Source organism: Heterodontus francisci, unplaced genomic scaffold, assembly GCF_036365525.1.
Source record: "Heterodontus francisci isolate sHetFra1 unplaced genomic scaffold, sHetFra1.hap1 HAP1_SCAFFOLD_167, whole genome shotgun sequence".
Classification (NCBI taxonomy): Eukaryota; Metazoa; Chordata; class Chondrichthyes; order Heterodontiformes; family Heterodontidae; genus Heterodontus; species Heterodontus francisci.
Window position 1 is genome coordinate 763373 of NW_027141337.1, and position 13264 is coordinate 776636.

At 46.5% G+C, this 13264-nt stretch overlaps 1 pseudogene; it reads right to left on the minus strand.

Annotated features, from left to right (window-relative positions):
• Nucleotides 1-5399: 5399 nt before the first annotated feature.
• Nucleotides 5400-5547, minus strand: LOC137362839 (U1 spliceosomal RNA; annotated as a pseudogene).
• Nucleotides 5548-13264: the final 7717 nt, after the last annotated feature.

The window sequence follows — 13264 nt, forward strand, 5'->3', positions numbered from 1 at the left end:
ATTAGCTTACATGAGTGATTCAATCAGAGAACCTCGAAGCACAAAATGCAAAAAATCATTGGTTGAACCTGTCAACCTGGCAGAATATTTGAATTTGTGAAAGCCGCCAATTTCACTGTGGAAAAGAAGTGATCGACTGGAAAAGTACATAAAAATCTATTTTCCCGTAGCGGTTTAAATAAACTTTTAAAACACAATTTTGCTTTTACCGACTCAAATTGCTGGTGCTATTTTATGAACAGCTTTATTTTGCCAATTTTTGTCAACTTCTCATCCGTAACTGACAGTAATAGACTCCGTTCAGCAATCTTTCACGCGACAAATAACTCAAATTCGGTGTGGAAGTAATAAATTACAGACTATTGGTAATTCCCCTTCACACAGGCTTCAGGGGGACAGTGAGAAGCCACTGAAATAGTTGCTTCATTCTTTTAAAAGGTTCCCATTCTGTCCTGTTACTGACGTGTTGGAATCAGATTTGTATTTAACAAGTTATTTCTGTGAAAACAAAATCCTCAACAGACCAGCTGGGAATCTAGGAATCACTGTAGTAAAATAAAAGGCTTTTGATTGAGAAGATGGGACCTTCTCACCAGCAGCCGGGTTACATTCCCCTCACATCCTTGCACAGTGAGCTGCTCTTTCCCTCGAGAAATAGACAGCAGCAGTTGGAAGTTCAGTAAAAGGATCGGTTCATTGAGACAAGTTTCTGACTGACAGGTGGTGCTGAATATTAATACAAGAAGGTCCTGGAATGAGAAACAAGTGTCCAGAGTGGGGTCTGAAATCAGGACAGGGAAATGGCCAGCACTGACACAGATCATTTCATTATTACATTGATATCTGACTGTCTATAAGGAGAAGCGAGTTGAACACATGATGGTGAAAGGAATGGAAGATGACGCTGGTTGTTCCAGATGAAGAGGGATAGACAGAGGTGTGGGTACAGCAGACTTCCGACAGTAATCAGCCCTTTTAGATACTGTGGGTGGATCTGAAAAGAGCCTTTGGGATAGGGAAAAAAGCTCTTTGTTTAAAAACCCTCAAAAGGCGACCTTGTAATTGGTCAGCTTACTAATGTTTTAGTTAGTGTAATTTATTAATAATTACTAATTACAAAGTGCTGTTTGGACAGAGTGTGAAGCTGTGAGTTGATGTGTGAGGGACTTCACTGACTCGGGGAAGGAGGTGCTCTTTGGTCTCTCTTTTCTTTTCTGCCTTTTCAGCCTCCATGGTACAGGGGAAGAAGCTGATCGGTGAGTAACTGGTAAATTATTCTACTTATTACACTTATTACACGAGCAATAATGAGTTTGTAAAGCTTAGTAATGGCAGGGCAGCTCGAAAAGTAAAAGTTCGAAATTGGGGGAAGGCAAATTTTACAAAACTGAGAGGTGATTTGGTGGATGTGGACTGGATACAACTACTTGAAGGAAACCCCAAGGATGTTTTCTCAGTCCATTAAGAGCAAGAGGATAACTAAGGAAAGGGTATGACCTATCAGAGATGTACAAGGGAACTTCTGTGTGGATCCAGAAGATGTGGGCTGGGTTCTGAATGAGTTTTTTGTCTCTGCCTTCACAAAGGAGAGGGATGATGCAGACATTGTAGTAAAAGAAGAGGAGTGTGAAATATTAGATACAATAAGCATAATGAGAGTGGAAGTACTAGAGGGTCTGACATCCTTGAAAATGAATAAATCACCAGGGCCAGATGGTTTGCATCTGAGGTTGTTAAAGGAAGCCAGGGAGGAAATAGTGGATGCGCTGAGGATCATCTTCAAATCCTCACTGGATATGGGGGAGGTGCCGGAGGATTGGAGGTCTGCGAACGTTGTACTATTATTTTAAAAGGATGTGAAGGATAGGCCAAATAGTTATAGACCGGTCAGTCTGACCTCGGTGGTGGGTAAATTATTAGAATCAATTCTGAGGGACAGGATAAACTACCACTTAGAAAGACATGGATTAATCAGGGATAGTCAGCATGGATTTGTTAAGGGAAGGTCATGTCTGACTAACTTGATTGAGTTTATTGAGGAAGTAACAAGGAGCATTGATCAGGATCGTGCGGTGGATGTAGTTTACATGGATTTTAGTAAGGCATTTGATAAGGTCCCACATGGCAGACTGGTCAGTAAAATGAAAGCCCATGGGATACAGGGGAATGTGGCAGGTTGGATCCAAAATTGATTCAGTGGCAGGAAACAAAGGATAGTAGTCAACGATGTTTTTGCGAATGGAAAGCAGTTTTTAGTGGCATTCCACAGGGCTCAGTGTTGGGTCCCTTGCTGTTTGTGGTATATTTTAATTATTTGGAATTAAATGTGGGAGGTATGATTGGGAAATTTGCTGATGACACAAAAATTGGCCGTGTAATTGATGGTGAGGAGGATAGCTGTCGACTTAAGAATGATATGAATGGATTAATTGAGTGGGCGGAAAAGTGGCAAATGGAATTCAATCTGGAGAAGTGTGAGGTAATGCATTTTGGGAGGGCAAACAAAGTAAGGGAATACACAATAAACGGGAAGATATTGAGAGGGGTAGACGAAGTGAGAGACTTTGGAGTGCATGTCCACAGGTCCCTGAAAGTGACAGGATAGGTAGATAGAGTGGTGAAGAAGGCATATGGAATGCTTTCCTTTCTTGGTCGACAAAAGCAGGGATGTAATGCGAGAACTGTTTAAAACGGTGGTTTGGCCACAGCTGGAGTATTGCGTACAGTTCTGGTCATCACATCACAGAAAGGACATAATTGCTGTGCAGAGAGTACAGAGGAGATTTACAAGAATGATACTGTGGGTGGCTCTGAAAAGAACCTTTGGGTATTTGATAAAATCCTGGCAGATTGACTTGGTTTTGGTGCCCGGAGCGCTGGTTTTCTTGGGCAGCACCATGGCCTAGATATTAGGCAGCACCCAGCCATGAGTGATGGTCACCCCTCCCAGCAGCTTGGTGAGCTCCTTGTCATTCTGGACAGCCAGCTGTAGGTGTCTGAGGATGTTGCGGGTCTTCTTGTTGTCCTGGGCTGCGTTACTGGACAACTCGAGGATTTCAGCGGTCAGATACTCGAGCACAGCAGCCAGATAGACCGGGGCTCCGGCACCCACATGCTCAGCATAGTTGCCCTTTCTCAGGAGCCTGTGTACACGGCCCACCGGGAACTGCAGTCCAGCCCGGGAGGAGGGAGACTTGGCCTTGGACCGAGCTTTCCCGCCGGTCTTTCCTCTTCCAGACTTTTCTTTTCCAAAAATATACTTGAGGACATTCCGTGCAGACCACTGCCTGATGGATTAGTGGTCAAAGGTGTTTTTCCACACAAACATTTCCACGAACGCACAGTCCAACTGGATGGAGCGTTCCGTGACACTATGACCAGATCCATCCTTCGCAACACCGGGGTCATATTGAACCTCAGCACGTAGTGACACTTGGTGTTTGCATACTGGGGCTCTACGCACAGATTGATGCAGCCACATACTAAGGCGGCCATCAGGTTGAGGGCGACGTTGAGTACATTTTTTCGCCTTTAACCAGAGGTTTGAACATCGTGTCCCTCTGGACCCTGTCCATTTTGCATCTTCAGATAAAGCGGGAAATGGCTCGGGTGACCGCCACAGCGCAGGAGTGGGGTATGGGCCAGACCTGTGCCACTCACAGCAACAACGTGAGCACCTTGCACCTGATGACCAGGTTCTTACCCGTAATAGAGAGAGAACGCTGCTCCCACATTTTTTTTTAATTTCCAAAATATACTTTATTTATAAAAATCTGTAAAAATTACATTGCCAAACAGTTTCCAAACAGCACCAAAAAATACAAACATTGCAAGGGGGATCAGTTTCCTTCAATACTGTCATGAGTTTCTTCCCAACCCTTGTTACATTTGTGATTTTGTCCAGTGTTTATTTGCGCAGTGTCTCACTGTCTTTTGCACAACCGCCTTGGCTAATTTCAAGTCATATAATGTTCTGGCTGCTGGTTTCATGTTGTGCGTCAGGTCGGTTCTGCTTTTTGCTTCAATAACAGATGTCATCTCTGCTGAGTAGGTGGGGAAGAGACAGTTGCCCACCTCCTTCTGGAATGTGTCTTTGCAAAGCAGGTGTGGAAAGAGATGCAGTGGTTTTTGTCGAGGTTCATCCCAAGCAGCTCTGTTAGACAGGGGTCTGTGCTCTGCGGGCTCTGCACACCGAGATAAACATCAACTGCTGCTGGAGGACCATCAATTCGGTGATAGACACTCTTTGGTCTGCCCGAACCTTGCTGGTCTTCCAGCGCAAAAAGTTGTCCACGACCGAGTGTTGCAGACTGGCACATTCCAAGGTCCAGGACTACGTGCTGAGGGACGCACTAAAGCTTGGGGTAGCCGCTGCAAAGGCTCAATGGGGAAAGACCACTGTGTAAGGTCCTCCCGCTATTGTGAACTAAGGAACTGGACCCATGGGAAACCCCTCGGGCTGTATACACCAAATATGGTTTTGCTGTAAAATGTACATGGCAGGTAAAATGGAATGGAAGGGTTGTGAGGCAACTCACTCCTCTATTAAAGAAAACTGATTTCTTTCACACTTTTTGGAATGTCATCGAGTCATGGAGAGATACAGCACTAAAACAGGCCCTTTGGCCCACCGAGTCTGTGCTGACCACCAACCACCCATTTACACTAATCCTACATTAATCCCATATTCCCTACCACATCCCCACCTTCCCTCAATTCTCCTACCACCTACCTACACTCGGGGCAATGTACAATGACCAATTTACCTATCAACCTGCAAGTCTTTGGCTGTGGGAGGAAACCAGAGCACCCGGCGGAAACCCACGCGGTCACAGGGAGAACTTGCAAACTCCACACAGGCAGTACCCAGAACTGAACCCGGGTCGCTGGAGCTGTGAGGCTGCAGTGTTTTTTTCCAGATTCTTATGAATAAAGTATATTTTGGAAAAACAAAATTCTTAATGAAGTAGGCGCAGTCGATGGGTGCACCTCCTTCACTATCTTTCACCGCCACCCTAACGGTGTTACACACCCCCTGGCCTGGAGCTCTGGTGTTGGTTGCAGCCATTTTTACTTGACGTTTTCCTGGGACAAGTACTAAATCCTCAACTGACAGGGAAACCACCACCACGGTATATCTCCAATCCCAAAGGGCGAAATGCCCTAAATACGGTGCTGAAACCACCGTCCACCCCCAAAAAAACACAAAAACAGCACCTGTATTATCAAACGCCACTGATCACGGTCTCTCCCCTGCCAGCTAAGTCCACGCATTGAGGTGGAGAAGTGCGTACTTGGAGCTGCGAAGAAACGAGCACGAGTGTTTATAGCAAAAAATAATTGGGAGCTGAAACACTGTCCAGCAACAGCTAGTAAATTCTATTTTTGATTCATATAATCAGGGGTGAGCGCAAAAGCTGACCCCCAACTATCACAAATTCTGCAGTTGAGTATCCCACATTTGAAGACATCACAGGCATCAGAAAACCCACAGTACAATAGGTTAGCCTCATCCTGGGAGAACTTTTTTCTTTATTTCCAAAATATACTTTATTCATAAAAATCTGTAAAAATTACATTCCCAAACAGTTTAAAACAGCATCAAGTCAAAAAATACAAACAGTGCAAAGGTGATCAGTTTCCTTCTATACAATCATGAGTTGCCTCACAACTCTTCCATTTCATTGTCATTTTACATTTACAGCACACAGAATTTTCCCGATACAGTTCGAGGGGTTTCCCATGGATCCAGCCCCTCAGTTCAGCTTGGTGGGGGGACCTTACACTGTGGCCTTTCCCCATTGAGCCTTTGCTGCGGCTGCCCCAAGCTTAAGTGCACCCCTCAGCACGTAGTCCTGGACCTTGAAACGTGCCAGTCTGCAACATTCCGTCACCGACAACTCTTTGCACTGGAAGAGCAGCAAGTTTCTGGCAAACCAAAAGGCATCTCCCGCTGAATTGATAGTCCTCCAAGCAGTTGATGTTTGTATCAGTGTGCGTCCCTGGGAACAGTCTATAGAGCACAGACTCCTGTGTTATCAAGCTGCTTGGAATAAACCATGACAAAAACCACTGTATTGCTTTGATCTTTTTTTTTATTTCCAAAATATACTTTATTCATAAAAATCTGCAAAAATTACATTGCCAAACAGTTTCAAACAGCACCAAAAAATACAAACATTGCAAGGCAGATCAGTTTCCTTCTATACTATCATGAGTTTCTTCACAACCCTTCCATTTCACTATTGTTATGCCAATTACAGTTTCACATTTACAGCAAAAGAAAATATCAACAAAACAGTTCGAGGAGTTTCCCATGGATCCAACCCCTCAGTTCAGCTTGGTGGGAGGAACCTTACTTTTTTTTTATTTCCAAAATATACTTTATTCATAAAAATCTGTAAAAATTACATTGCCAAACAGTTTCCAAACAGCACCAAAAATACAAACATTGCAAGGGAGATCAGTTTCCTTCAATACTGTCATGAGTTTCTTCCCAACCCTTCTGTTTCACAATTGTCATGTCAATTACAGTTTTACATTTACAGCAATTGAGAATATTAACGATACCGTTCGAGGGGATTCCCATGGATCCAGCCCCTCAGTCCAGCTTGGTGGGGGGACCTTACACTGTGGTCTTTCCCCATTGAGCCTTTGCTGCGGCTGCCCCAAGCTTTAGTGCGTCCCTCAGCACGTAGTCCTGGACCTTGGAATGTGCCAGTCTGCAACATTCGGTGGTGGACAACTCTTTGCACTGGAAGACCAGCAAGTTTCGGGCAGACCAAAGGGCGTCTTTCACCGAATTGATAGTCCTCCAGCAGCAGTTGATGTTTGTCTCGGTGTGCGTCCCTGGGAACAGCCCGTAGAGCACAGACTCCTGTGTTACAGAGCTGCTTGGGATGAACCTTGACAAAAACCACTGCATCTCTTTCCACACCTGCTTTGCAAAGGCACATTCCAGGAGGAGGTGGGCGACCGTCTCTTCCCCACCACAGCCAACGCGGGGGCATTGTGCGGAGGGGCGAGACTTCGGGTGTGCATGAAGGATCTGACGGGGAGGGCCCTTCTCACCATCAGCCAAGCTACGTCTTGGTGCTTGTTTGAAAGTTCTGGTGATGAGGCATTCCGCCAAATGACTTTTGACGGTCTGCTCGGGGAACCATCCGACATGATCCACTGTTTCCTTTTCCCATAGGGCCTTGAGGACATTCCGTGCAGACCACTGCCTGATGGATCGGTGGTCAAAAGTGTTTTCCCGCAGAAACTGCTCCACGAAGGATAGGTGGTACGGCACCGCCCAACTGCATGGAGCGTTCCGCGGCAATGTGACCAGGCCCATCCTTCACAACACCGGGGACAGATAGAACCTCAGCACGTAGTGACACTTGGAGTTTGCGTACTGGGGATCTACACACAGCTTGATGCAGCCGCACACGAAGGCAGTCATCAGGATGAGGGCCACGTTGGGTACATTTTTCCCACCCTTGTCCAGAGATTTGAACATCGTGTCCCTCCGGACCCGGTCCATTTCCCTGCTGCTGGAGGACCATCAATTTGGTGATAGACACTCTTTGGTCTGCACGAAATCTGCTGGTCTTGCAGCGCAAAATGTTGTCCACGACCGAGTTTTGCAGACTGGCACATTCCAAGGTCCAGGACTACATGCTGAGGGACGCACTTTTATTAAGGTTGTTAAGATAAAGATTCTTTCTCTTCAAAGGTGATCAGAGGGCGAGAGAGAGACAGAGGGAAATGTCCAGACTCCAGAGAAGAATGCAAAATCTGCTCTGGCTGCAGTCGATGGGAGTCGAGGTCAAGGAGGACTTCCAAGAGGTGAAGAACCAGCAGGCCTCGCTCTTTGCCACGGAGGCCTCCAAGATCATCTTCCGGTCCAGAGTCCTCTCCATTGAGCAGGATGAGACGTGCTCACGTTTCTTCTTCCAAAATGTACACAGAGAGAGCTCTGTTATCAGCAGCTTGAAGGAACAGGATGGCTCAGTAACGTCTTTGCAATCCAACACAGCGGCACAGTGGCGCAGTGGTTAGCACCTCAACCTCACAGCTCCAGTGACCCGGGTTCAATTCTGGAGACTGCCTGTGTGGAGTTTGCAAGTTCTCCCTGTGTCTGCGTGGGTTTTCTCCGGGTGCTCCGGTTTCCTGCCAAAAGACTTGCAGGTTGGTAGATAAATGGGCCATTATAAATTGCCACTAGTATAGGTCGGTGGTAGTGAAATATAGGAAAAGGTGAGGATATGGTAAGAATATGGGATTAGTATAAATGGGTGGTTGATGGTAGGTACAGACTCGGTGGGCCGAAGGGCCTGTTTCATTGCTGTATCTCTAAAAAAATATTAAGGATCAGCAAATGCTTTAATGCTGGGCTGCAAGACGCGAAGCCCACAGACAGCACGGCTTCCCAGTTCTTCCTGTCATCTATCACAGAGGTCTTGGAAGACAGCATGAGGGAGAGACTGGACAAGCCGCTAACTCTGGACGAGCTGACAAAGGCCATCAGGTCCATCGAGACGAGTACATCTCCCGGAAGCGACGGCTTTCCGGTTGAGTTGTATTCGGCCCTGTGGGACTGGGTCGGCCCAGACCTGCTGGAAGTATACGACAGTATGCTCCTGGCCAGCAGCATGTCAGAATCCATGAGGAAAGGCATCATCGCCCTCATCTACAAGCGGAAGGGGGTGAGGGCGGAAATCAGAAATTGGCGGCCCATCTCACTGCTTAATGCAGATTACAAGATTCTGTCCAAAGTCATCGCCAGTCGAGTCAAGTCTGCTCTGGAGTTGGTGATTCACCCTGACCAGGCCTGCACTGTACTCAGCAGGAAGCTCTCTGATAGTCTCACACTACTCAGGGATATGGACATCTGCCTCATCAGCTTGGACCAGGAGAAGATTTTTGACGGGATATTGCACACATTCATGATGGACCTGCTCTCCAAAATGGGGTTTGGGGACGGAATCTGCAATTGGTTCAAACTGCTTTGCACAAACATCAGTAGTGCAGTCTCAATCAATGGGTGGGAATCATAAAGTGCCCTGATCCAATCTGGAGTCAGACAGGGCTGTCCTCTCTCCCCTGTCTTGTCTGATTGCTGTATCGAACCTTTTGCAGAGTCCATTAGGAAGGATGCAGGCATAAGAGGGGTGACAATCCCAGTCCGTGGACGCACTCAGGTAAAAGCCTCCCTGCACATGGCCAATGTTGCTGTCTTCTGCTCGGATCCACCATCCCCTCGCAGACAGTTGAGCATCTGCGACCAGTTCGAACCAAAGCCAACTATGGCAAGAGTGAGGCCATGTTCTTTGGGAACCGGGCCGACCGATCCTTTGTCCCCTTCACCATCAGGTCAGACTACCTGAAGGTGCTGGGGATATGGTTCGGAAGGGCCGGGGCCTGCTCCAAAACGTGGAAGGAGCGAGTGGCCAGGGTGCACAATAAACTGAGTGTGTGCGAGCAGCGATCTCTCTCCATTGTGGGTAAGAAAATGGTCATCAGGTGCGAGGCACTCTCGTTGTTGCTGTACGTGGCGCAGGTCTGGACCATACCCCACTCCTGCACTGTGGCAGTCACCCGAGCCATTTTCCGCTTTATCTGGAGATCTAAAATGGACCAGGGCGGGAGGGACACGATGTTCAAACCTCTGGACAAGGGCGGGAAAAATGTACCCAACGTCGCCCTCATCCTGTTGACCACCTTCGTGTGCAGCTGCACCAAGCTGTGTGTAGAGCCCCAGTACACAAACACCAAGTGTCACTATGTGCTGAGGTTTTATCTGTCCCTGGCGTTGCGAAGGATGGGTCTGGTCACATTGCCGCGGATCGCTTCATCCAGTTGGACTGTGCCGTACCAGCTATCCTTCGTCGGAATGTTTCTGCGGGAAAACACCTTTGACCACCAATCCATCAGGCAGTGGTCTGCACGGAATGTCCTCAAGGCCCTACGGGAAAAGGAGATGGTGGATCCGGTCGGATGGTTCCCCGAGCAGACTGCCAAAGTCATTTGGCAGAATGCTTCATCACCAGAACTTTCAAACAAGCACCAAGATGTAGCTTGGTTGGTGCTAAGAAGAGCCCTTCCTGTCAGATCCTTCCTGCATGCCCGAAGTCTCACCCCCTCCACACGCGGCCCTCGAGGTGGCTGCGATGGGGAAGAGGCAGTTGCCCACCTCCTTCTGGAATGTGTCTTTGCAAAGCAGGTGTGGAAAGAGATGCAGTGGTTTTTGTTGAGGTTCATCCCAAGCAGCTCTGTAACACAGGAGTCTGTGCTCTACGGGCTGTTCCCAGGGATGCACACCGAGATAAACATTAACTGCTGCTGGAGGACCATCAATTTGGTGATAGACACTCTTTGATCTGCCCGAAACCTGCTGGTCTTGCAGCGCAAAGAGTTGGCCACGACCGAGTTTTGCAGACTGGCACATTCCAAGGACCAGGACTACGTGCTGAGGGACGCACTAAAGCTTGGGGTAGCCACTGCAAAGGCTCAATGGGGAAAGACCACTGTGTAAGGTCCCCCCGCCATAGTGAACTGGGCAGCTGGACCCATTGGAAACCCTTGTGCTGTATACACCAGGTATGGGTTTGCTGTAAAATGTCCATGTCAGGTAAAATGGAATGGAAGGGTTGTGAGGCAACTCACTCCTGCATTGAAGAAAACTGATTTCCTTTGCACTTTTTGGAATGTCAACTTGGTGCTGTTTTGAACTGTTGTATAATGCATTTTTTACAGATTTATATGAAGAAAGCATATTTTTAGGAATAAAAACCTGGGGATTCATATGCATAGTTCTTTGAAGGTGGCAGGACACATTGAGAAAGTAGTTAGCAAAGCATATGGGATCTTGGGCTTCATAAATAGAGGTACTGAGTCCAAAAGTAGGGAAGTTATGCTGAACCTGTATAAATTTCTAGTTGGGCCACAACCAGAGAATTGCATCCAGTTCTAGTCAACACACTTTTGGAGGGATGTGAGTGTCCTTGAGAGGGTGGAGGAGATTTAACAGAATGGTTCCAGGCATGAGGGATTTTAGCTGTAAGGTTAGGTTGGAGAAGCTGGGGCTGTTCTCCTTGCAGCAAAGGAGATTGATCGGAGATTTGATCGACATGTAAAAGATTATAATAAATATGACAGGTTTAGATAACTTACAGGGCGATGGGGATAGAGCGGGGGAATGGGACTGAATGGATTGATTTACATGGGCTTGATGGGCAAAATGACTTCCTGTGCTGTAGTGACTCCAGGACTCAATGACTCTCTCTCCTTCTCTCTCTTTCTCTCTCTCTCTCTCTGTCTATCGCTTTACCTCTCTCTGCCTCTCTCTCTCTATCTGTCTTTAGCTGGTCCTCTAACTTTCTATTGCACTCTCTCTCTCTTTTTTGTTTCACTCTCTCTCTCTCCATTACACACATATTTGTCAATCACATGTCAAAGAAGGAAGCGTAATGAAGGAATGTCTGCGCCCTTGAAAATGTTTCCAGCAGAATAGTTAAATGTTTAAAGTTTCTGTAGGGAGTTTGACCTGAGATGGTGAGACACAAGGATGTGAGGTTATTAAAGTCTTCACCAAATGTAATAGGGAATAATTTTCTTCACTGGTGAACCCAAAGGAACAAATATGGCACAAGAATGAGAAAAGTCAGAGGATTGAGAAACATCCAATGGTTCTTCACATATACAAGTCAGCAGACCCACAGAAAAACAGTAGGTTGAGAGTTCAGATCCAGTGATAGACTGGACAAATATCGAGCCAGTGCTTTTTTCTTTATAAACCTGACATCTGTCCACTTGGCTATTGCACCTCGTCTCGATGTATCTGATAATACTGATACTATTTGTATTCCACAGTTGCTTTGAAATCACAGGCAATATAAATGGATTGGGAATGTCAATGGTCAGGAACCATTAATGGATTGGGAAAGTCAATGGACTGGAAAATATCAGTGGATTGGGAAATTCTATAGACTGAGTTATTTCAATGGATTGGGACAGTTCAGTACATTGTGAAACATCAATGGATTAGGAAACAGGAATTAAAGGGACAGATGAAGTTCAACCTGGAAAAGTGTGAAGTGATTCATTTTGGAATGTCGAATTTGAATGCAGAATACAGGCTTAAAGACAGGATGCTTGGTAGTGTGGAGGAACAGAGGGATCTTGGGGTCCATGTCCATAGATCGCTCAAAGTTGCCACCCAAGTTGATAGGGTTGTTAAGAAGGCGTATGGTGTGTTGGCTTTCATTAACAGGGGGATTGTGTTTAAGAGCCGCGAGGTTATGCTGCAGCTCTATAAAGCCCTGGTTAGACCACACTTGGAATATTGTGTTCAGTTCTGGTCGCCTCATTATAGGAAGGATGTGGAAGCTTTAGAGAGGGTGCAGAGGAGATTTACCAGGATGCTGCCTGGACTGGAGTATATGTTTTACGAAGAAAGGTTGAGGGTGCTAGGGCTTTTCTCATTGGAACGAAGAAGGATGAGAGGTGACTTGATAGAGGGGTACAAGATGATGAGAGGCATAGATAGAGTGGATAGCCAGAGACTTTTTCCCAGGGCAGAAAGGGCTATCACCAGGGGGCATAATTTTAAGGTGATGGAGGAAGGTTTCGGGGAGATGTCAGAGGTAGGTTCTTTACACAGAGAGTGGTGGGTGCGTGGAATGCACTGCCAGCGGTGGCAGTAGAAGCAGATACATTAGGGACATTTAAGCGACTCTTGGATAGGTACATGGATGATAGTAGAATGAAGGGTATGTAGGTAGTTTGATCTTCGAGTAGGTTAAAGGTTCGGCACAACATCATGGGCCGATGGGCCTGTACTGTGCTGTACTGTTCTATGTTCTATGTTCCAGATAAAAGGATTGCATTAATCGATGGATTATAATGTGGAGAGGCAGGAGAAAATGATGCCATTTTAAGTAGGGGGCCGGGGGTTAGTAGAAACAGACCAGGGCTATTTTACTCTCTATCTCACTCCTTTCTTCTATCTGGCTCATTATCACATCCTCTCTCTCTCAGAGCGGTGGGAATCGCTGGAACCCACACTTGTTGCTCAGGTTGTTTGGTTCCGGGAAAATACAAGGTCCACATCAGATTGACAGGAAGGATAAATGTGATTCAGAGCCAATCATATTCCTTTTGGTGATGTGTGCTCAGCCTTGTTATATCAGCAAAGGCAGCAGGAAATGCAAATCCTGAAGAGTTTTGATAGAGTAAAGAAGGAGAAAGTGTTGCCAGTGACAGAAAGGTCAGTAAC